This window comes from Notamacropus eugenii, chromosome 3, assembly GCF_028372415.1.
Source record: "Notamacropus eugenii isolate mMacEug1 chromosome 3, mMacEug1.pri_v2, whole genome shotgun sequence".
NCBI lineage: Eukaryota > Metazoa > Chordata > Mammalia > Diprotodontia > Macropodidae > Notamacropus > Notamacropus eugenii.
The window spans coordinates 48,654,858-48,677,303 of NC_092874.1; the positions used below are offsets into that span (position 1 = coordinate 48,654,858).

The 22,446-nt window shown below is 38.8% G+C and overlaps 1 long non-coding RNA gene across 13 annotated transcripts in view; it reads right to left on the bottom strand.

The window, feature by feature from the left end:
* Positions 1-22,446, bottom strand: part of LOC140530917 (uncharacterized) — a 1,083,438-nt gene that overhangs the window by 228,086 nt on the left and 832,906 nt on the right. For 9 of the 13 annotated variants that reach the window (XR_011976158.1, XR_011976156.1, XR_011976157.1 and 6 more), the window contains 3 exons: positions 12,722-12,768; positions 11,242-11,367; positions 7,420-11,112 (listed from right to left, as the gene is read on the bottom strand). The exons of 2 other annotated variants lie outside the window; for them this stretch is intronic. This is a non-coding gene — a long non-coding RNA (uncharacterized lncRNA). Of the gene's footprint in view, positions 1-7,419; positions 11,113-11,145; positions 11,368-12,721; positions 12,769-22,446 lie in introns of those variants that run through there. 2 more of the 13 variants (XR_011976148.1, XR_011976147.1) reach the window with 2 other exon arrangements.

A 22,446-nucleotide genomic window follows, 5' to 3' on the forward strand; every position in this document is an offset into this window, starting at 1 on the left:
AACTGGTATTTTTTTTAAGGAGGAAGAAGAGAAATGTACCTTGAAACGCTATCACCTGCTACGTTCACTGCAACGAATGACAATCCTAATTTATATTTCATTCAAGCATGGACTATTGCAACAGGGAACAAGCCTGTATTTAGAAGCTGAAGGATTAATTTTATATTAATATTACATATTTAAGTTTACATATTTACATATTTAAGTATGATTTTCTAGTTTATAAAGACCAGGATCATTATGAAGGCTTATAGTGCCACAGTAGGGGGACTAAGAGTCAGCTGACTTTGGAAACTTCATTTATTGGTTACATGTATGTGTATATATGTATAAGTATATTTTAATAGATATATTCCAACAAAACTGGTTTCTTTTGTATCATATTTTTATGCATTTAAAAATATTTTTCTGAGAAGGAGTCCATAGCTTCCCTAGACTACTAGAGGGGTCCATGGCACAGAAAAGATGAAGTACCATGGGCACTGAGCAGGGGCAATGAGGTGGCACACTGGAATTAGGAAGACTCATCTTCTTCCATTCTAATAAGGACTCAGACAAAGCTGTATGACCCAGAGCAAATGAATTGACCCTGTTTGCCTCAGTTTCTTCACCTGTAAAATGAGATGGAGAAGAAAATGGCAAACCACTCCAATATCTCTGCCAAGAAAACCCCAAATGGGGTCACTAAGAGTTGGATACCACTGAAAACATTGAACAACAACTATGACAAAAGTACTTAGTAGCACCCTTGGTAAAATTCTCAGTGAAGTCTTCTTTGCTCTTTTCTGTAACTTTTTCCCTTTTACCATTTCTCTCCCCCAACCTCCATCTCAGTGCTCTCATTCCCTCCCTTCTTCCAAGTCCTCTGGTTTTTCTCCCCTTTCCCCTAGGACTCCCAAGTGAAAGGAAAAAGAATCTTTCATCACTTTGATGACTCACAGGTGGTGACATTTTCACCATCAGGACACCTGAATGGAGGAAAGATTTTTGGACAAAGGCCCCATATGAGAGTCAGCATATCTAAGCCCATCTGTGACATCTTAAAGTACTTAGTAGTACTCATGGGAAAGAGGGAGGAAAGGTATGTTTAGAGTCAAATTATAGATGGGGTTAAACCCAGACAGCAAATGGTAGATGGTACAAGGAATCTGGTTTCCCATGAAAACTGTGATGCTTGATGAAAGCACCCTGGCAAAAAAAAATTACCCAGAAGCCACAATTTCAGGATAGCCCTTGAAAATCTATGTAAATTATTGTACTCCAGCTTTTTGGGCTGAAAAGAAATCAGACAGTTTAGTAAACGCTGCTTCCTCATGATTTAATGCTTCCATTATACTTCCATGGGAATTTGCATTTGGGAAGGAGTCTAGAGAACATTTAATGATAATACGTGGTTATATTCTCTGTGCCCAGCTCTAGAGGTAGCAGTACGAGGAAGGAGCGGAGATGCCAGGAAGATGCCAGGGGAGTGCTGATTGGAAGAGGATGACTTGGAGAGGAACTTGAGAGTGGTTCAGAAACAAAGAATTTTCCCATTTTGGGCCATCCATGTCATGACAGGGCCACTTCATAAATGTCCTTGTTCTATACGCGGCACATCAGGAATAAAGGCCCCTGACGCAGTACTATTGGCAGGATATTTTTAGAATCAACTTATGTTTGTCATGCTCTGATAACAAACAGCATAGGTAATGCCTTTTATTAGAGGAGGTGTTGTATAGTAGCTATGACACTCTGAGGTCATTTAACCTCTGCTGTAAAATGGGGACAATATCTTTGTAAGAAATAGGGGACTTGGCAGGAAGTTGTATAGATGAATATATAGATACAACTCATGAGTGGCTTGGGTAGATTTGATCATCTGGGTCACTTCTGAAGATAGGAAAAGGCTCATTTCCTGTACTACTAGCATGATGTCTATGGGGAGGGCAGGCAAGGTTCAGGACAGTTAAGTCTGGGACAATCTCTCTTCTAGTCTCCAGAAGGGATGTTGGGCTACAATTTTATCTATTTGACCCCTTCAAATATCTCTGATCTAGAGGTATAAGCCTGGGTATGTCAAGTCTTGTTTGCTAAGAGCCTAGCATGTGCTCTACGTGCACTGTGCTAGGAAGATCATTTTGATAGTTGAATGGAAAATGGAATCAGGAGATGATGAAAGGCTGCAGAGAGAGTGATGATGGTGGTGGTAGTGTCAGAGAAATAAAAGAAAGAGAAGTTGAGATGGAAAACAAGCCCAGGCTTAGGTGGAACCTGGGCTTCCCCTCTAACACCCACTTAGAGAAGCTATGCGCCATAGTGGATACAGCTGACCTTGGAATCAGAAGGACTAAGGTTAAATGTTACCTCCAACTCCAACTGACTGTGTGATCCCAGGCAAGTCACTAAACCTCTCAGTGAACAAGGCAACTCTAAGCCTTTTTGATGGCATAGCTGGTGCTATGTACAAAGACTTCTCTTATCTCCCTTTCCCAATGTCACTTTTTATCTAGCTATGGATTCACACCCTACCAGGGAAAATCTCTTTCTTCATACTTGCTGATATGAAAGAGATGGAGATGTCAACCAAAAGAACACACCTGAAAAGCACAAGAGATCCAAGATGGCAACCACCTCAAGAAGACCTCAATGCCAGATGCAGTTTACCTGCAAGGCAACAAGCATTTAGTAAGGACCTTCTATGTACAAATGTTATGTCATCTAATCCTCACAACAACCCTGAGAGGGAGGTACTAATATCCTCCATTTTACAGGTGAAGAAACTCTAACATAGGTTAAATGACTTGCCCAGGATCACACAGCTAGTAAGTGAATGAGGCTAGATTTGAACTCAGGTCTTCCTGACTCCAAGTTTAGTGTTCTATCTACTTTGCCACCTAGCTGAGTGTATTGTAGGCACTGGGGACAGGCACTAAAACGGCATGGAGATAGGAGAGGGAGTGTCTGCCATGTATAACAAACAGCAAATAGGCCAGTACGGCTATACTGGAGAGAGTAGGGAGACCAACATGAGTCATAAGGTCAGAAAGGTAGATTGGGTAGAGACTTTAAAGAGCATCACATGCCAGAAGGGAATTTATTTTTGTTCCTAGAAATGATAGGGATGTAATGAAAGGAAGTTTTCCCAGTAGTATATGGGACAAAGTTAAGATCTGAATGAGTAATCCACATATACAAATCATAGATCAAAATGATGAAGAAAAGGAGAGAAGGACCCAACTCACTAAGATTCAGAGAAAGCTGGCTTTTACCCCAGGGAATCCTCTAACGATGGGTAGCATAGTATATATCAGAGGCAGGATTCAATCCCAGGCCCTCTGACTTTGGAGCCAGTACTTACTCTACTTTACCACAGTGCCTCCCTATTTGTGAGGTCATTTAGATGCTATTACTAATTATTATTTCTCATCATGAGAGACAGCATTGCATGCCCTCCTCTCTTAATAAGATTAGAGAATTGGAGGAGAGGAATAAAGAAAATGAAGGTGTTCAAAAATGAAAACTGAAAAAAACTGTGGGGGAAAACATCTCAGAACTATCTCCAAGCCTAAGAATTGCATTTCACAGGGAAATGTTTTCCATCTGTCCTCCGAGCAAAACCAACTAATTTGATGACAACAAAGTAGATTTAAGTTAGATATTTTGTATCTCTTTGTGAGTTTGCCATATCTCCTCAGCTTGAGAGTCAGTTACTTGAGGGCAGAGATGTATTCATTAGGGGACATCCCTAGACTTAAACTAGAATTTGTATCCTTTTATGGCACTTACCAGTTGTATTACCAAGGGCAAGTCGCCTAATGTCTCTAAACCTTAGCTTCCTCCTCTTTAAAATAAGGATCTGTTATTGTTTAATTTTTTTCAGTCACATCCAACTCTTTGTGGTCCCATTTTGTGTTTTCCTGGCAGAGATACTGGAATAGTTTGCCATTTGCTTCTCCAGCTCATTTTACAGATGAGAAAACTGAGGCAAACAGAATTAAGGGACTCACCCAGGGTCACACAGCTAGTAAGTATCTGATGTCGGATTCAAACTCATGAAGAAGTCTTCCTAATTCCAGGCCTGGCACTCTATGCACCATGGCGCCAAATTGTACTTGTACTAGAAACAGTACAGTATGGCTGATAGTGTATTAGACTTGGCATTGGCAAGATGTGGATGTGAATACTCATATAATATCTGTGTGACCTTGGGCACATCACTGAACCCGTCTGGGCCTCATTTTCCTCATCTACAAAATGAGTGGACTAGATGATCTTCAAGGTCCTTCTAATTTTAAATTTCTGAATCTCTAACTGCCTGTCTCCACAGGTCTGTTATTAAGAAAGCAATTTATAAGTCTATAAGTTTATAGGGTAATTAGTTCAATGCTCTGCACAAAGTAGGAGCACAATAAAAATATGTGTTAAATATAACTTCCTAATAGCAAGTTATCCAGTGTTAGAATGGGTTATCCTTAGAAGTCATGAGACATACTTACTTAAAAATAGAACAGATTCATATCTCTGTTTTATAATTTATTCAGTCTTGCCCTAAAGCAGAGGGATGAATTATATGACATTTGAGAAGTCTTTGGAAACTTAGATCTCATCAGAAGTCCTCACTAGATGGACACTCTCAGGTGTTTTGTGGTGAGGATTCTTTTTCTAGCCTGAATTGGACTAAACTACTGAGTTCACCTCCAACTGAGTTCCCTTCCAACTATGATTCTGTGGTTCCATAGCCCTTACCACGGCCAGTTTCCTTCCATTCCTTTTAGTGTTCTCAACCCTGGGTTTTCTTACATCCTATGCAAATGCTTCGTTTTTCATTATCCTAGACAGGGCATTTCTGGGATGAAACAATCCAACTGATTAACTTCATGCAAGTGCCCTGTCTAGGAAAGGAAGCGAAGATGGAGTCCCTAGACAGATGAAACATAGCACTATCGGGGCCTTTTTACTTCTGAAATCCCTGAGACATCTTCTCATTTGTCCCGTTCACAGAATGGGCCTCTTCCAAAAAAGCCTGAAACTCGGTTTTAATAACCCACAGAATTCTGCAGTTTGAGGGGAAACCTGCAAAGGTTTTGAGATTCTGCCAGTCTCCAGCAGGTTTTTATTGGCTGTTGGATATGTTTGAAAATTTTTACTTGCTGTTCAGTTTAATATGTGGAGAGAAGTTTCTAAAATGACCTGCCTTGGGCCTCACAGCATTACCTAGAATGAAAATGTAAAACCCTGCAACAGAGTAAAAGACGAAAGAGAAAGGAAGATGGTAGAGGAGACTCCAGAGATTCTTAATAAACCCTCTCCATGACCCATTATACAAATTTTGGAAGAAAATACTCTTTTTTTCCTTCTCACCTTGGATTTTAAAAGAGTGGGTAAGGGACTCTGCACCTTGTGTCTCTTTATACCTATCATTCTATGCATGTGAACTTTGCTAAGTCTGTGGTTTTCTAATCCCCTGAGGCACTGGCACGTGTTCACAAAATGTACATACGCACAAACACATATACACAAGCAAACACACTGATTTTTAAAGGAAATACATAATATGTAAGTTATCAAAAAATCACCTATTCTTTTCATCATCCTTTGACCTTCAGGATGCATCAGGATGGGTTTTCCCAGTTCTACAAACTTCTTTTCTCCTTTTGAGGAATTTCAATATAGTCCCTATGTGCAAAAATGGGGCATATTAGGAGTTCAGTGTGTAAGGAAATGCAGTAATCTGAGTTGTCTCAGATTGTACCCCAAAGGTCACATGTGAAAAGACATTTAAGGAAACTGTGATAAGGTATTGACTGGGAAGATTAAATGGCCTGATCTGATACATATCAGCAAGATGTGATTCAAAGGGCCAAGGCCTCATTTTGGTAAACCAAATTGAAAGGAAAAGAAGCTTACTTTAAATCCTCTTTCTCCAGGCAAGTTGGTTTCCATAGCCACAGGGACCTCGGCCAGCTGGTTTGGCTGATGACTGCTAGGGGGGCCAGCAAAATGGTCCTTGGCTTCCTCCCCCAGTGACTGGGGGATGATCTGGAACACCTCTTTGGAAGCCTCAGTCAGACTGTGGTGATAGAGTTCATCCAAGAAGGAGCTTCTGTTCAGATGTATGTAAGGTTATTTTACTCAGCTCTTTGGCTTAGGACAGGCATCAGAAAAGGGGAAAGGTAACATTCCTAATTTGGGAAATAGCATTAAGTTGATGAATTTGTCCTTATGAGAAGAGCTGGGAGAGAGGAGGAACTCAGATCCAGAGTTCTTTCGAGGCCAGCCTGAAACAGATACACCTCAGGGTTCCCAACTCTGTCTTAGAGGTTTTCATATCTATCTTGAGTCTAGCAGAAATGAGTTGTTTTGGTCACAGAAAGAAGTTTGACAAAATGCACCTAAGACAAGCAACCCATTATGGAGTTTCAGATCAATTATTTTTAAGATAAACACAGGGGTGAAAGAGAGGCCCCAGAACTTGGAACATCACCTCTATGGAGGATAGAGGTCCTGGGATGGCCGTCTGATCATTTTCTATTTTAATTATTTATTCCTGGTAACTAGGTGCTAGGCTCTGTTGTCCCTATCATTCTATAGAGTGCTTTAAGTGTTTTCCACACCCTTTAAATTTTGGTGCCCTGGCAAAAATCCCTGATCCCTTCACCCTAGTTACACCTCTGGTCCTCTGATATCCCAAGTTTATTCATAGTTCCCCTGATCTAATCCCTTCCATCATACCATGACCCAAATCAATTCTTAAAGTTCTCCTTTTCACACCATTTCTGTTTCTCAATGCTAATACCACAAAGAGAAACAGTGGCACCAACACTGACCCACCTGTCATAGATGTTTTAGCAACACTCACATGCACAGCAAATGGCAAAGAAGGTGAAAACAATCCCTTTGTCCCTGTTTAAAAATCTATGTTCAGGGACAAAAGAAATAAAACATGGGAAGAAAAAAGAGAATTTTCTCCCAAAAATGTATATAACGGAGGCAGGAAGGAGATCTGTTTAAAAAAAAAATCTCTGGAGTTGTGAGACCAGTCAAGATAGTAGAGTAGGAGGAAAACAATATAGCCCAACTTCTCTGATAACTACACAGTGATTTCAGGCTAACGCCAGACCAAGTAGTGAACAGAAATCTAAGAAGAAACCATAGTAGGTCATCTTTCCTGCCCAAGATCACAAACTTGACCCACAGGCAAGTAGGAAATGTAGAACAGGGTGGGCTGGGATCATGGAATTAGACCCTAGGTGTAGAACAGGGGGAAGTGAAATCTCAGACTCAGGCTGGGTGAAAGGAGCCATAGTCCTGTCACTCAAACGCTGTGATGGGTGGGTTGATTGAAAATGATTGAGGAAACAAAGTGTCGTTTCCAAACATATCAATTTATTAAACAATACATACCAATTGCATAACAAATTGGGACCAGACCTCTTCAGCTGGGCACTGGACCCCAAATACATGGGTAGACACATTTGTATGCATTAAAACAATTAACAGGATATAAACCAGGATAGAAGATTGGGTGATCAGAGGGTAGTGTGTTAGGAACATCAAGAAAGTCCATTTGACTGGACGGTCAAAGGCACAGGAATAGGTAACATGCAATAAGGCTGGAAAATATAGTATAGGATAATATAGTATAGAATTATAGTATACAATAGTATAGGACCAGGTTGTGAAGCATTTTATAAGCCAAACAGGAACTTACAGCTGATACCAAAGGTAATGGGGAGCCCTGGCATTTATTGAGTGAAAGGGTTTATATGGTCATACCAGAGCATTAGAAAAATCACTGACAATTGTGTGGAAGATAGATTGGAGTGGAAAGATAACTAACTGCACAGGTCAAAAACAAATAACCTTTTAGTCTCTCTGTTGATTAAGCAATAAAGAAAACTTCATGGAACATTCTGTTGTTATTTAGCCGTATTCAGTGCTGTTCAACTCTTCATGACCCCTTCTTGGGATTTTCTTGGCAAAGATACTGGAGTGGTTTGCCATTTCCTTCTCCATTTGACAGATAAGGAAAATGAGACAGACAGGATGAAGTGATTTGTCCAGGGTCACACAGCTAGTAAATGTCTGAGGCAGGTTTTGAACACTGATCTTCCTGACTCCAGCTCCTGCACTCTTTCCAAGGAGGCACCTAACCGCCCTGAACATGGAACAAAGTCCATGGAACAAAAGACTCTGAAATTTTGTAAAAACAAAAATTAATATGTTTTATCATGCTCCTATTGTTAGGGAACATTTGGTGTTATTATATAAATCACTTCTAAGCAGTGTTGTATAAACATCCGGAATGTGTATTCCTATTGCATTTTTCAAACCAGCAATGGAAAAGAGATAACATCCTACTCTGGGCTGCAAACAAACTCTAACACTAGCAGTTTTTCATTCAGGCTAGTTCTCTCACACACTCAGTTTTGAACATTAAGAATTATATTACTAGCTACACTGCAAGTGAATAACCAAACTGCAGTGCATTTGATATAGAACTGTGAAAGTTTATGTTTGAATTCTGGAAACTAAATTGTCAGAGTTTATCTTTAATACAAGTTGTTCACTTGTATTAAAACTTTCACATTTAAGTCACATTTATTCTTTCATTTTCCAAAAGAACAATATCGCTAATTTTCAGTGATGATAAATATATCCAAAGTTTGAAACTTTTTATGTTTTCGGGACCCAGAAGTATAGATGAACCAAACAAAAAAAGGTCAATTTTCTATTCCTGAATCTCAAGAAGTATGAAACATTTAACTTGTATGTTTATCAACAATCTTCAGACAGGAGCAGCTTAACTGTACCACTTGCAAGAGACAAAATTCCAAGTGTTTAGGAGTTTTATTTTACAATTCAGGAGGGAAATGTTAACATCCTCAAAGTTTAAGATAAGTCTGACATTACAGTTATTTCATCTCATATGCTTGGATTCCAAGAATTCCCTTTCAGAAAGAAAGAGGACAAAAGGACGGAAAGGAAGAAAATAAAGGGAGAAGAAAAGAAAAGCAGTCATTTCATTTTTGCAAATTAAATGTTTCTGTATGTTCTAAAGTCTCTGATTTTGAAAATTGTACTGATTAAACTGCCAGCTTTTGAAAGTTTTTTCCCACTATATATAGTGCAATAGGAAGTATTAGCATGATTTTCACTTGTTCACTGAGTACTTCCAGCTTACTAGGGGTGGTGTCTTCTCTTTGATCACCACACCATTTTGGATTTAGATGAAAGCAAAGGATAAAATAAAGTTCTATTTTTCTATGGTGTAATATTTTAAGAGGTATCAAAAGAGACTGTCTCCATACAATCACCTTGGATATTCCCATCTTCCTAAAAGCTCATGAGATGGACTGAAAGGTAAACTACACAAAGAGAATTTAGAAAAATAGTGAATATAAAATTAGAAGGTACTAAATTGAATTGATAAACTATAAAATTATGAAATGGACCAGGCATGCCCATTCTTTGGGGACTCACCAGGAAAGACTAAGATGGCAGCAGGTCAAGATGACTACGGTCACACTTTAATAAACCACAGAGGACATAGGGATAATGGCACAGAAAATACAGAGACAAGCTGCAAAAGGAGGCACAGAGACAAATAGTAATGGGGATAGAGTGGGATGGTGAAGGAAGACAGGTAGCAGTTAAGGTAGAGATCAGGAAGGGAAAAGCACAGAGGGTAACAAAACGATGCATTAGAGTTGGGAACACACAGCAGCATGGAATGAAATGAAGCTGGCAGACTGATGGGGGAAGAGGAAGCAAAGGAATTTGGGGTGTCATTTTTAAAAGATTTTTTTTGAGAAACAGACTTTCTTGGGAAAACTGTTTTATATGCAAAACATCATAAATATGTACTCATATTATTTTAAATATAAATATATTTTATACATACTTTATAAATATATTGTTTTATACAAAAATATTTTATATGTAGGGATTGTTAACCTGGTGGGGCCATGGGCACATAAGAAATTCATGCATAAGATTATAGGGGGTCCATGAACTTGGAAGTGAAAATGTCTTCATTTTAAATTAACCTTTGGATGGAATTGAACAAGCCTTCCTATTAGGACATTTAAAGAACATTATTCTGAGAAGGGATTCATAGGTTCACCAGACAAGTTCAGAAGTCCAGCATTATAAAGAAAGTTTTATGAGGAATGAGTCTGGAGATTTATAAGAACTATGGCTTGAGAGAAACTACAGAAGACAGAGCAAAAACAAAGAATAACTTCCTTTCCTGACTGATTATTTTTAACTTTAATCTTGAGAAGATAAAACAAAATTCTTAAGAATTTCTTGAGACTTTACAAAATACTGAGTGAGCTGAAGGTGGGACTGTCTCCAGAAGTAAGGAAGGCTCATTTGCAGTTAAAGCAACAGGAGACTCTGGCTATGATCATTCTCACAGCTAAAACATTACAACCAAGTATTTCTGTTGTTACTTATTACATTGTTACCAAATTACATAGTCGGTAGCCTTAATATTTATTTAATTCTAGGTCATTAGCCTCTTTCATAATTCTGAGCCATATTTTTCCAAATACATTTTGCCATCTTCCCCTGTGATCTCACTTTGAAGTCATTATATACTGAAAAATATTTTTGTCATCCTCTCCTGTGATCTCATATTGAATATCAAGTTGTCTTAATATTCAGTACACAGTACTGAATTCCATTCAAGGTATTTTGAATATAATACACAGAATATCAAGGCATGTGCTAGCATGGTTTAGGAGATCTTCTCAGGCTCTTCACAGAATTCTTCTACACCTTCATCCACAAGGACAGATGCAGGACATGTTCTGTTGCTGTCATTGAAGTCCCGTCTGACTCTTCGTGATCCCATTTAGGGTTTTTTGGCAACGGTAATGGAGTGGTTTACCATTCCTTTTGTAAACTGCAATTATCTTTATGATAGACTTCTTACTCATGCTCACATATCTGATGAAATTATATTTCTTGTTACCTTTGGGTGCCCACTAAAAACTCTGCCAACTCCTTTATTTGCTTCTACGAAGAGAACCTATCAGTTATCCTTCCCTTTAACTGCAACTTTTATTAAGTGTTCTGAAAAGGCAGGAAGAGAGAAAGAGAATTCCAGAAACCAGCACAATACTAAAAAAAAAAAAAAAAAAAAAAAAAAAAGGAAAAGCATTCACAAAATTTATTTTTAAAAGAAATAAAATTAATTAATTCATGTTTATAGACAAAAAGTCTTTGGCACCCTCTGCCCCTTTTACTCACTCTGACATCATCACAGCACACAGAAGAAGCAGATGGAGAACCCAGCAGGACTCAGGGAGACGTTTCACTTTTCTTTGATTCTTGGCTCACCAGGTCCAAAGAATTCATTGCCTAGTGGGTGACGTTCTGCTTAGAACAGATACAGGCTATCATTAACATACTGAAAGCTATTCCAGCTTAGTAGAATCATCACAGACTATGAAAATCCACGGTTCTCTCCATACCTTGATGAGGCATTAAAATGAGACTTTTGTGGAAGACGCTACTTGCCACAGCATAAATGCAGCCCAATTATTATATTACTGTGGAATGTTCATTCATTCTTTGAAAAAGCATTTGTTAAGTACCAGCTATGTTCTGGGAATTGGGGGATGGAAGGAGAAGGAACAGCATTTATTAAGTGCCTACTATGTGGCAGGCCAATGATGTAATTTACCATTTATCCATACCTCTTCACCTATTGAAACTTTTGTCCATCCCATACTATAAAATAGGGATTCTTAACCTGGGATTGGTGATCTTGGGATTTTTAAAAAATATTTTGATAATTGTATTTCAATATAATGTACTTTCTTTGTAATTCTATGTATTTTATTTTACGAATTTAAAAGAAGACCATAGGTTTCAATAGGGTACCAGACAAAAGTCATGACAGCAACATCTAATGGTGACATTAAGGCAATGATAACTTTGTAGATAATACCCAATACCTCAAAAAGAAAATCATTGAGATTTTCTTATCAACTATAAATATCACCAAATTTCATTATTTTAAAAGTAATACCTTAGTAATTTAATGATAACAATAGTAATAACTAATAATAAAATGGCACTTGACAGTTTAGAAAGTTGTGAACTGTAAATTCATGGAATTGGTCAAATATGAGGTAAAATGTCAAGGTGGAGTTTTAGTGTGAGTTTTTTTAAAAAAGCAATAATATCAATCTCTCCCTTGAAGACTTTATAGTTAATATGAATTTATATCTATGACCTGCTTCTCAAAGCATAATTTAAACTACCTATCCCCTTTCATTGCTCAGAACAACCAGGCACTGTAGCTGCAGTTCCCCAAATTTAAAGCATTAAAGTGAGATTGGTCTTTGAATTTTTAAATGATTTGCAGTAAAAATATCAGTTTGAGATTAAGTCAATAAAATTAATCATTCATGACTCTGAAGGCGGAAGGGGTGAGGGTAGGAGGGAGTGGGAGGAAATTGGAAAACACTACAAAATTTAAAGCTGCCAGGAGAGAAGGGACTGGGGGAATTACTGTTAATTCACCCTGGCCAAATTCAAATACAAGCTGTTCTTTGTAATTCAACTTGGGGTGTCGTTTTCTTGTCACTGTCTGCAAATGTAACCAAGAAATACGGTCAAATCAACTGGCATATGTGCAGACGCAGTTTGATATAAGGGAAAGAATACAGGACTGGAGAGGGTCAGTAAACCTGGGTTCAGTGTGAGAGCTAACACTTCTTACCTGTGTCACTGCACAAGTCATTTGTCCTTGCACCTTGGTTTCTCCGCCTGTAAAATGAAAATAATTATGCTGCACTGTTTCACTTTGTTGTGAGAAATGTGTTTTATAACCTTTAAAGTCCTATATGAACGTTATTATGCATGTCTCTTTTTATTTTATTTTATTTTATTTTGTAAGAGAGAGGTGTTGACCTGTGAGTTCATCTCCCAATACGGAACGGCAACTTAACAGCCTTTCTAAGACAAAGTCTTAGAAAATTTCCTGAAGTATTTAATATTTTGTGATTTCCTCCCCTACCTATCTACAACTCTACTTGGTCTGAACTCCAGGGAACCTGATGCCCCTCCCAGGATTGGCTAATTATCATTCTGTTTGACTCAAATACTCAGCACCTTTCAACACCCTCAGCCTCCCTTCCCCTCTGATTGGAGAGAGGATGGGGCACTCAACCCCACCCAAAGCCCTTTATAAAGGACTGGACATGGACGTTGCACCTCACTCAGTCTTTCATCTTTACCTCTGCTGGGGGATACAAGAGCCTGGTGCCTTCCACCAAGCCCTAACCAATCCCCCCTCACCCCTCACTCCTGTCCTAAATTACAATGCCAGTGGATGATTTTTGTCTTGTCCTTCACAATCTGTGATCTAATCACTGTCTATGAGTATGATCAGCTCTAACCCACAGTCTTCCACAGGACACATCCTTCTGGTCCTCTTAAAGATGGAAACTTATGTAAAGAATGGGAGGTGTAAATGGGGAATGACAGAACATGCCCCTGCTGCTGCTGCTGCAGCTCTGCCCCCTCCCTCATATCCCCATCCCCACTGCAGTTGCTCTCCCCAAGGCTGACTTTCTGTAGCACTTATAGTCCAAGCTGTTACATTTCATTTGCTACGGTATTCCAGCTGGTGTTCTCCATCGCCAAAGTATGTATCATCTCTCCAATTTAAGCACTCACCAACATTTGTCCACTGAATAAATCCAATCTCTCCACAAACTCATATTAAAGCCCTACAACACTTCAGGAACTAGGACGGTAATAAAGAAACAAGGGCAGCACACAAAAAGTACAAAAACAGTCCCTATCCGCAGAGAGCTTATGTTTGTTCCTGCGTGATCAAATAAATACACAGTAGATGTAAGTTAAATTGTGGATGGGAGGCACTAGCTATGTGAGTAGCAGAAAGATGAGGAAAGAAAGGTCTCATGTGAGGAAAGGGGAGGAAAGAGAAGGGAAAAGAAGGGAATAAGCATTTATGCATTGCCTGCTGTATGCCAGGCACTGTGCTAAGTGCTTGGTATCATTTCCTCTTCACAAAAACCTTGCGAAATAGGTACTGTTATTATCTTCATTTTACAGCTGAGGAAACTGAGGCAAGCAGGGTTAAGTGACTTACCCAAGGTCACTCAGTTACTAAGTGTCTGAGGCAAGGACCCAGAATGTCCTGTATGATGAAGAGGAAGTAGGTCACTTTGACGGGTGCTCAGAGAGTGTGAAAGGAAGTAACAATACAATAAGCCTGGAAAGAGAGAATGGAGCCAGATTTTAAAAGCTTTAAATGCCAGAAGGAGAAGCTTGTATTTTTTTTCCTATAAGCAAAAGAGAGAGCTTTTTGAGCAGCGAATGAATGAATAATAAATGCCCAATAAATATACCTGCTCTGACTCCATGACTCTAAAGACAGCACATACTTTTGCTCCCAGCTTAGTTCAACATCTCTTGCTCTGGAAAGTGTTTACCCTGTACCATGACATATAAGTGAGTCTTTCACGATCTTCTAAAAACCCTGCAAATTGATGTGAACTTCAACTGTGAGTGTTCCAGCCGCTGAGCCCACCTCAGTTGGCTCTAAGCTGTGACAGTGACAGCGACAGCAGCAGGTTTCCCTTCCCCACTGTCACAGAGGACAGACCACATTCAACAAATATTTCCTGAGCAATCACCATGGGCAAAGTGCCGAGCCAGGCTGCTGCTTAAGCCAGTCTATAATGGATAAAAAAGGCTGCTGCTGCTGCCGCCGCCGCCGCTGCTGCTGCTGCTGCTGCTCATGGCCCTAAAAAAAATAGCTTTCTGTACTCTGAAGCTAAATGAACATGTTTGGAATGAAAGTTCATTCACTAAAAATATATTAATTAAATCAATCAATAATCCAAATGTACTTATTACGTGATTATGAGCTTCAGGCAGGAATATATTTTGATTTTCTTTGTATCCCCAAGATTTTTAGCACAGTGCCTGGCCCATAAAAGGTGCTTACTATTTATTGATTATTGATCACCTATTTTATATGAGCTAGGCACTATGTTAGGCTCTGCAGGTATAAAGATAAAAATGAAATAGACCCTGTCCTAAAGGTCCTTACATTCTCCAGCACCTACTATGCGCACAGTACCGTGCCAGGTGCTGTTGAGAAGACAAGTAAATTACCTGGCCCTTGATTTCAAGGTGCTTACTATATTGTTGGGGAAGGAAGATGTACACATGTAGAAAGATAAATGATAGGAAACACAGCAATATCGGGGATGCCAAAAGGCAGTACATGATGAGAAAATGAATGATATAAATACTATTTGGAGTCAAGAAAAGGAAAGATCAGTGTTTACAAGCTGAGGATGACTTCATGAAAAGCATTTCACAATTTAGAGGCAGCATGGGAGTTGGATTCCAGTTCTGACTCTGCTACTTAGCACCTGCCCCAGTGACCCTGGACAGGTCACTTTACTCCCTAGGCCTCGGTTTCATTTGTAAAGTGAGGAAACTGGATTAGATGACCTCTGCGTTCCCTTCCTGTTCTAAATCTATAATTCTATGAAAAGTGAAGTGTATGAGTGACAGCCAGGTGGCAAACAAATAGATGTGGAATCAAGAGGACCTGAGTTCAAATCAGGCCTCAGACACTTAGGAGCTGTGTGACCCTGGACAAGTCACTTAACCCCAATTGCCTCAAAAAAAAAAAAAAAAGGTATGAGCATAACACAGGTTTCTTTGGGCATGCCCAGTTCTCCTTACATGGAGACATCATTGAGGGGTCCTTGGAGTATTCCCAACATGGAGCCTACTGTTTCCCCTGCCACATGGGTAGAGGTAGCTTCCTTTAATTGGCTGCCTGTGTCTTTAAAACTAGTGAGATTGAGCTAGTCGATCCTTTTCACACCATTTTCTTTTGGCTTTACTCTTTTTCAACAAACTCTGATCTGATATCATAAAATGAACTCATGAGAGGGGAAAGATTTCCTTCCCTTGCCCCTCTCTTTCACTAGGGCTCTTAAAAAATAGGTCTAGGGGTGTTCGTTTCTATTCTGTATTGTTTGTCCTACTTAGTTTCAGGGGCCAGAGGGCATCTTCACAGAATTCAAGCCATGGAGACCTTGTAGCCAGGATTGCAGGAAGGAAGCACAGGCAGACTGGCAAGGAAGCCAGGGTGCCTAGGACTTAAGCCCAAGGGGGATTTTGAATTTGCAACTGGAACTGTGCTCTACAAAAAACAAGCTAAACTATGAACCTAATTATCTTTCCCTCCTCAGAGCCTGAGGTGGTGCCTCCCACACGTTGAAGGAGTAGGTTTGAGTATTTCAAATATATCTGCTGTTGTGTAAAAGCTAGTCTGACTGAATGAACTGGGGTACAGGTGATCCCTCCTACAACTGAGGGAACACTATCAATAGGGGCTGAAGCCAAAGACAGAACACTTATTTACCACCACCACCCCATATCACCTTAAGGGTAATGGAGAACCCTGGAGGTAATTATCTTAACTACTTGGCCTTCTAGGTATTGAGAACCATGGTAGTCAGTCTAGACTCTCTGGTCTAATTCTGGTATTCTCTCTCTTTTTCTTTCTCTCTCTCTCTCTCTCACATATATGTGTGTATGTATGTATATATATGTATATATGGAAGTATGGGCATATGGATGTATGTGTACACACACACACACACACATATACACACCCACAATCCAAACCATTCCTCAAAAAATAAGTGAGCAAATCAATATTTGAACAAAAAGGAGAATTGCAATGTATTCACAACCACATGAAGATTGCTCTACATAACTAATAATAAGAGAAATGCAAATTTGAAAAGTCCTGATCTTTCACCTCACACCCTGCCAATTGACAAAGATGACAAAAAATGGTAATAGTCACTGTCAGAGGGGTTGTGAGAAGATACACACATTAATGCATTATTGGTGGAGTTGTAAATCAGTACAAACTTTTTGGAAAGCAAAGAAATCATGAAAATTAAGTAGCCAAAATGTCCACAATCTTTGGCCCAGAGATTCTACTATTGGGCTTGTACCCCAAGCGTCCCATTGATAAAAAGAAAATCTATCTGTCTATCATGATGGTCAAATGACCTCTAATATCTCTTTAGCTTCTAAAGGTTTGTTCCTACAATTCTACTTTATAGGCTGATGGAAAAAGGAGTCACTCAAACAGAAAACAGACATTTATTTCTACTCTGTAACAGTATCGGTGACTTGATTTTAAAAATATAAAACTAGTTTTCAGTTCACATCTCATGGATAAGTAAGGTTTCTCTTTGAAAAGGCATTAAAATACCAATAGATAAATGGTCAAAGGACATCAACAGTCAGTTCTCAAAGAAAGAAAGTCAAGGTGTGAAAAACCCAATGAAAAAAATGGTTCAAATCATTAATATTTAGATAAACACAGATCAAAACAACTCTGAAATTCTATTCCACAAGTGACAGATTGGTAAAAATGACAAAAAGGTAAATGACCTTTTTTTTGGAGAAGTTTCAGGGAAGCAAGCACATTAATATACTGTGGGTAGAGCTGTGAATTGAACCAGTCATACTGGAAAACAATTTGGAATGATAACCCTAAAGTCACTAAACTGTGCATACTTTTGAGCCACCTATACCACTGCTAGGCCCATATGCCAGAGAGATGAAAGAAAGATGTATGGGATTCATACATGCAAAAAATATTTCTAGCAGTTCTGTCTGTAGTAAGAAAGAACCAGAAACTGGAAAGGGGATTTGAATTAAAACCTAAGTATTTTTGTGTACAGTCACTGAGGAGATTTGTTTTTCCTTGATTATTCATATCTATTATAAGAAATTTAGGGGTATCTTTCATTTTTATGGGGGTATAGGAGGGAGAGAAAATAAATTTCTGTCAGTTTTTTAAATAGAAGTGGGGGTACTACAGCTGTGGAATGGGGCGTGCATTTTTACATGAACTTACTGTATTATTAACTTTACTTATGTATTATTTTACTCTGTTACAAAGTGGGAGCTATCTGTAAATGTATGTAATATTAAAAATAAAATACATCAATAGAAGTATGTTATTGTTAAGTTGTTGTTCAGTCATATGTGATAGACATACAAGTATGTGTCTGTGTATATGCATATGTATATTTGCTGTTCAATTGTTTCATATATTCAGTCACATCCAAACCTTCATGACCCTATTTGGGGTTTTCTTGGCCAAGAAACTAGAATGGTTTGCTATTTCCTTCTCCAGCTCATTTTTACAGATGAGGAAACTGAGGCAAACAGGATTAAGTGACTTGCCCAGGGTTGCACAGTGAGTAAGTGCCTGAGGCCAGATTTGAATTCTTGATGAGGAGTCTTCCTCAATCCAGACCCAGTGCTCTATCCACTGAACCATCTAGTGACTCCCATCAATAAAAGTACAAGCGGCCAAAAAAAGGAAATGGTTGAACAATTTTATTAATATAATGAAGTATTATTTCACTATAAGAAATGACAAAGGGAATAGTTTCAAAGAAAGATTTGCATAAACTGATGCAAAATCAAATAAACAGAACTGAGAATAGCAACGTACAAAGACCTAAGAACTCTGATCAATGCAATCCACAGTTCCAGAGGACAAATGATGAAGCATGTTACCCGCCTCCTGTCAGAGAGATGATGAACTTAAGGCGAAGAATACATTTTTGGGCATGGTCAACATGGCAAAATGTTTTGCTTGGCTATGAATATTTCTTACAAGGTCTTCGATAAGAAGGAGAGGAAATAGGAAGAAGAGATAAGAAAGATACTAACAGGGTTGACCTCCAAAAAGGAAAGAAAAGTCATGGAAACATTGTTAAATGACGGAAGAGAGCTGAAGTGAGTTCAGAAGGAAGCACAGACAAGCAGAAAAGCTTGAAAATTATAGGTTGAATTTATCATATGCTTGAAAGGAAAATCAAGCTGTACATAGAGATTTACAGTTTCATTTACAATCCTCATTTTCTGTTCTACTTTGTATGTGGAGATATTAATTTTATTTGGTATTTAAGTTCAGAATTTTTAAAATTTAAAAATTAATCAAAAGAAAGGAAAAAGAAAATATTAATATTATTACTAATTTATGTTATTTTTTATATTTTAAAAAAATTATACACTGTATATGTTCTGTTTTTTAAAAAAGCAATTATAAAGTAAAGCCCATCTATCATTTTCAATTTTACTCTCTCTGAAATTTATCATTAGAAAGAAATCATCCAAACTTCCCACTAAGGAGTACCCAGATCTTGCTGAATTTTCCTATAAATTATATTGTTGTATATATTTTTCAAAGAAAATAATGATGATTGCTTTACAGAAAACCAAGGTAAAACCTTTCATACCACGCTTGGAAAGCTGGGGAGCTTGTGGTGGTTGCCACAGTTATTTGCAGAGCCCACAATATCATTTAAATACATTAGAAGCATTCCCTCCTTGAGGACCATGTACCCTCTTAAGTGCCTCATACCAACACCACTTGGCTACCTTGCTGTCCTGTATTCTCCACTCCCAAAGGATTTGGGCATAGTTTCATGCTACTAAACTGGTAGAGTCCCAAAAACCTAATGATCAGTAACCAATCAGTCAATGAATAATCATTTTTTAAGAGCCTACTATATGCCATGTGACATAGTGGATAGAGAGCCTTGCCTGGAGTCAGAAAGACTCATCTTCCTGAGTTCAAATCCAGTCTCAGACACTTACTACCTGTGTGACCCTGGACAAGTCACTCAACCCTGTTTGCCTCAGTTTCCTCATCTCTAAAATGATCTGGAAAAGGAAATGGCAAACCACTCCAATATTTTGCACAAAAAAAAAAAACTTCAAATGGGGTCACAAAAAATTGGATGCTATTAAACAATAAACAATGTTCTAGGTACTGTGCTAAGTCCTGAGGATACAAAGAAAACGAAAAGGCAGTCATGCTCTCAAGGATCTTACAGCCTTTGGAGGGAGACAACATGCACACAACTGTGTACCCATAAGATGTATAAGGAGAAACTGGAGATAATCAACAGAAGGAAGACCCTGGCATTAAGGATGATGGAAAAGACTTCTTGTAGAAGTAGAATTTTATCTGGGAAGTGAATGGAACCCAAAGAGCTAAGAGGCTAAGATGACGAGAAAGTTTAAGGCATGGGGACAGCAAGTGAAAATAGGAGATGAAGTGTCATGTTCAAGAAACAGCAAGGAGGCAGAGTGTGTGAAGGGAGGGGTGGGGATGTAAAGTGTAAGAAGCTTAGAAAGGTAGGAAGGGACTAGTTTGAGTGGACTTTATAAGCCAAGCAGGGGATTTTATATTTGATCCTAGAGGCAATAGGGAGCCACTGAAGTTTAGTGAATTAGATCTTCCCTACCAACCACCCTGCATTAAAATCCTATCACTATGCCTTACTGCAGCATAGAGTTGACACAGATCTCAAAGGCTATATCAGCAGAGCATAAGCTATGATGAGTCCTACCAAGAGGGAAAGAATTGAAGAATGAGCCCAGGAACACATTATGTGTTTGTTTTCCAAGGACCAGCCTAGCTAAGTTTTCCTTGCAAATGTTCCCTCTCCCACACATGTCCCTCATCTACACATTTTCCCTCTCCTACCATTAATTGGTAAATAAAGTTTTCTCTCTATTTCCCATGTTTACATGATAGTCTCTATATCCTAGTTGCAGATACAATTATTGGAGCAAACTTTAAGGGGCTTTAAATGGCACATAAATGTGAAGATGTATTTGTCAATTCAGGAATTTGCCAGTTTATGAATCTTCAAAAATGTGTGCACTAGTGTGTGTGTGAGGACCAGAGGGGTGGGGGAGGAAAAATTTTCCTTGTCAGTTACCTAGCCTCCTGTTTAATTTAAATGCCTTTTTTAAGGATGTGTCCTCTAGTTTGTTCTAGTAAAAAGAAATACCAGTGGGGGCTCACAAATCATGGCTTTGAATAACTTAAACTGACTCAAATGTGCCTTGAACTTGCTTTCAAAAGTCCTCAACTGAAGTGGTCATGCTTCACACTTTAGGCTCATAAGATTCAAAGATGGAAAGTATTTTAGACTTCATTGAGCTCAATTCCCACAGTTTGCAGAGGAAGAAACCAAGGGCCTAGAGAAATGAAGTGATTTACCCAAGGTCACACAACCAGGAAGTAGCAGAGCCAAGATTTGAAACTCAGGTCCTCTAACTCCAAAGACAGCACTCTTTCCATACCACCCCACTGACTTTAACATTATTTCAAACAAGGATAAGGACTCATTCAGAAAGCAGATAATCAGAACTTATAATGGTGTTCTCAGAATGGACAGAAACTTAACATTCAGGCACCTAGTATATAGTGAGCTGAAGTACAAGTGAGGAGGACAGAAGAAACATTTTAAGGATCTACTGAACCATAGCCTCAAGTCATTTGGCATAGCTGTGGATGGTTGGCAAACCAAATGCAACCCACAAACCAACCTGGCACACAGCTATGGAGAATAGAATTGTTCTCTTTGAGAAAAGATTTAGGCAAAAAAATTAAAGTCAGAATTTGGAAATAGTGACAGGCTCTTTAAATTGTGGCCAGTTCCATCTTAGAAAAGGAAGGATTCAGACATGAAGAACTGGCTGAGTGTTTGGTTCAGCTTACCCAAACCTAAACTGGTGAGCAGAGTTTCCTTTCTATCTGCCATGTCCACAAGACAGTCTCCAGATCTTGGCATCAGATATGACTATTAGAGTAACTTCCAAGGGGGTTTAAGTGAGACATGAATGGGAAAACATAATTGCCAGTGGTGATGGATGATGCCCTGAATGGAGGATAAATGCAAAGAGGCTCTCTATAGATGTTGAGGTCTTTCATATGTTATTCATTGTGCATGGCACACGTCTACAGCAAGACAAATTGTGGTCAGATTTAACTCAGAGAAGGAAGAATTCAGAGACATGGAAAATTGTCTAAGTATTTGAATCAGGTCATACCAGGCTGAACTGGTGAGTTGAAATTCCTTTCCATTTGGGTTGAAGGATCTCATAGAATTCTTTAAAGAATGCTTTCCCTTCCTCATCCTCTGTAACAGATGTTAGTACATAAACTGCCAACATCCTCACGGTAGGCTTTATTCACAACAAACTCAGGAAATATATGTTATTATTAACCTCATTTTACAGATGAGAAGACTGAGCCTAAGATAGGCTAAGCAATTTGCCCAAGGCCACACAACTGATATGTGTCTGAGGCAAGCTTTGAACTCAGGTCTTCATGACTCCAGGTCTAGCACTGTGCAGTATGCCACCACCTGGCTGCATCCTTTTTTTATATTATGGACCCTTTTGGTAGACTGGTGAAGTCTATGGACTCCTAAGAATATTGTTTGTAAATGTATAGAAAAAATACATAGACTGCAAAGGAAACCAAAGGCTAGTGAAAATAAAGAGGTAACTATTCCCCCTCCAGACTGAAATCCATGACTAAGAACAGCT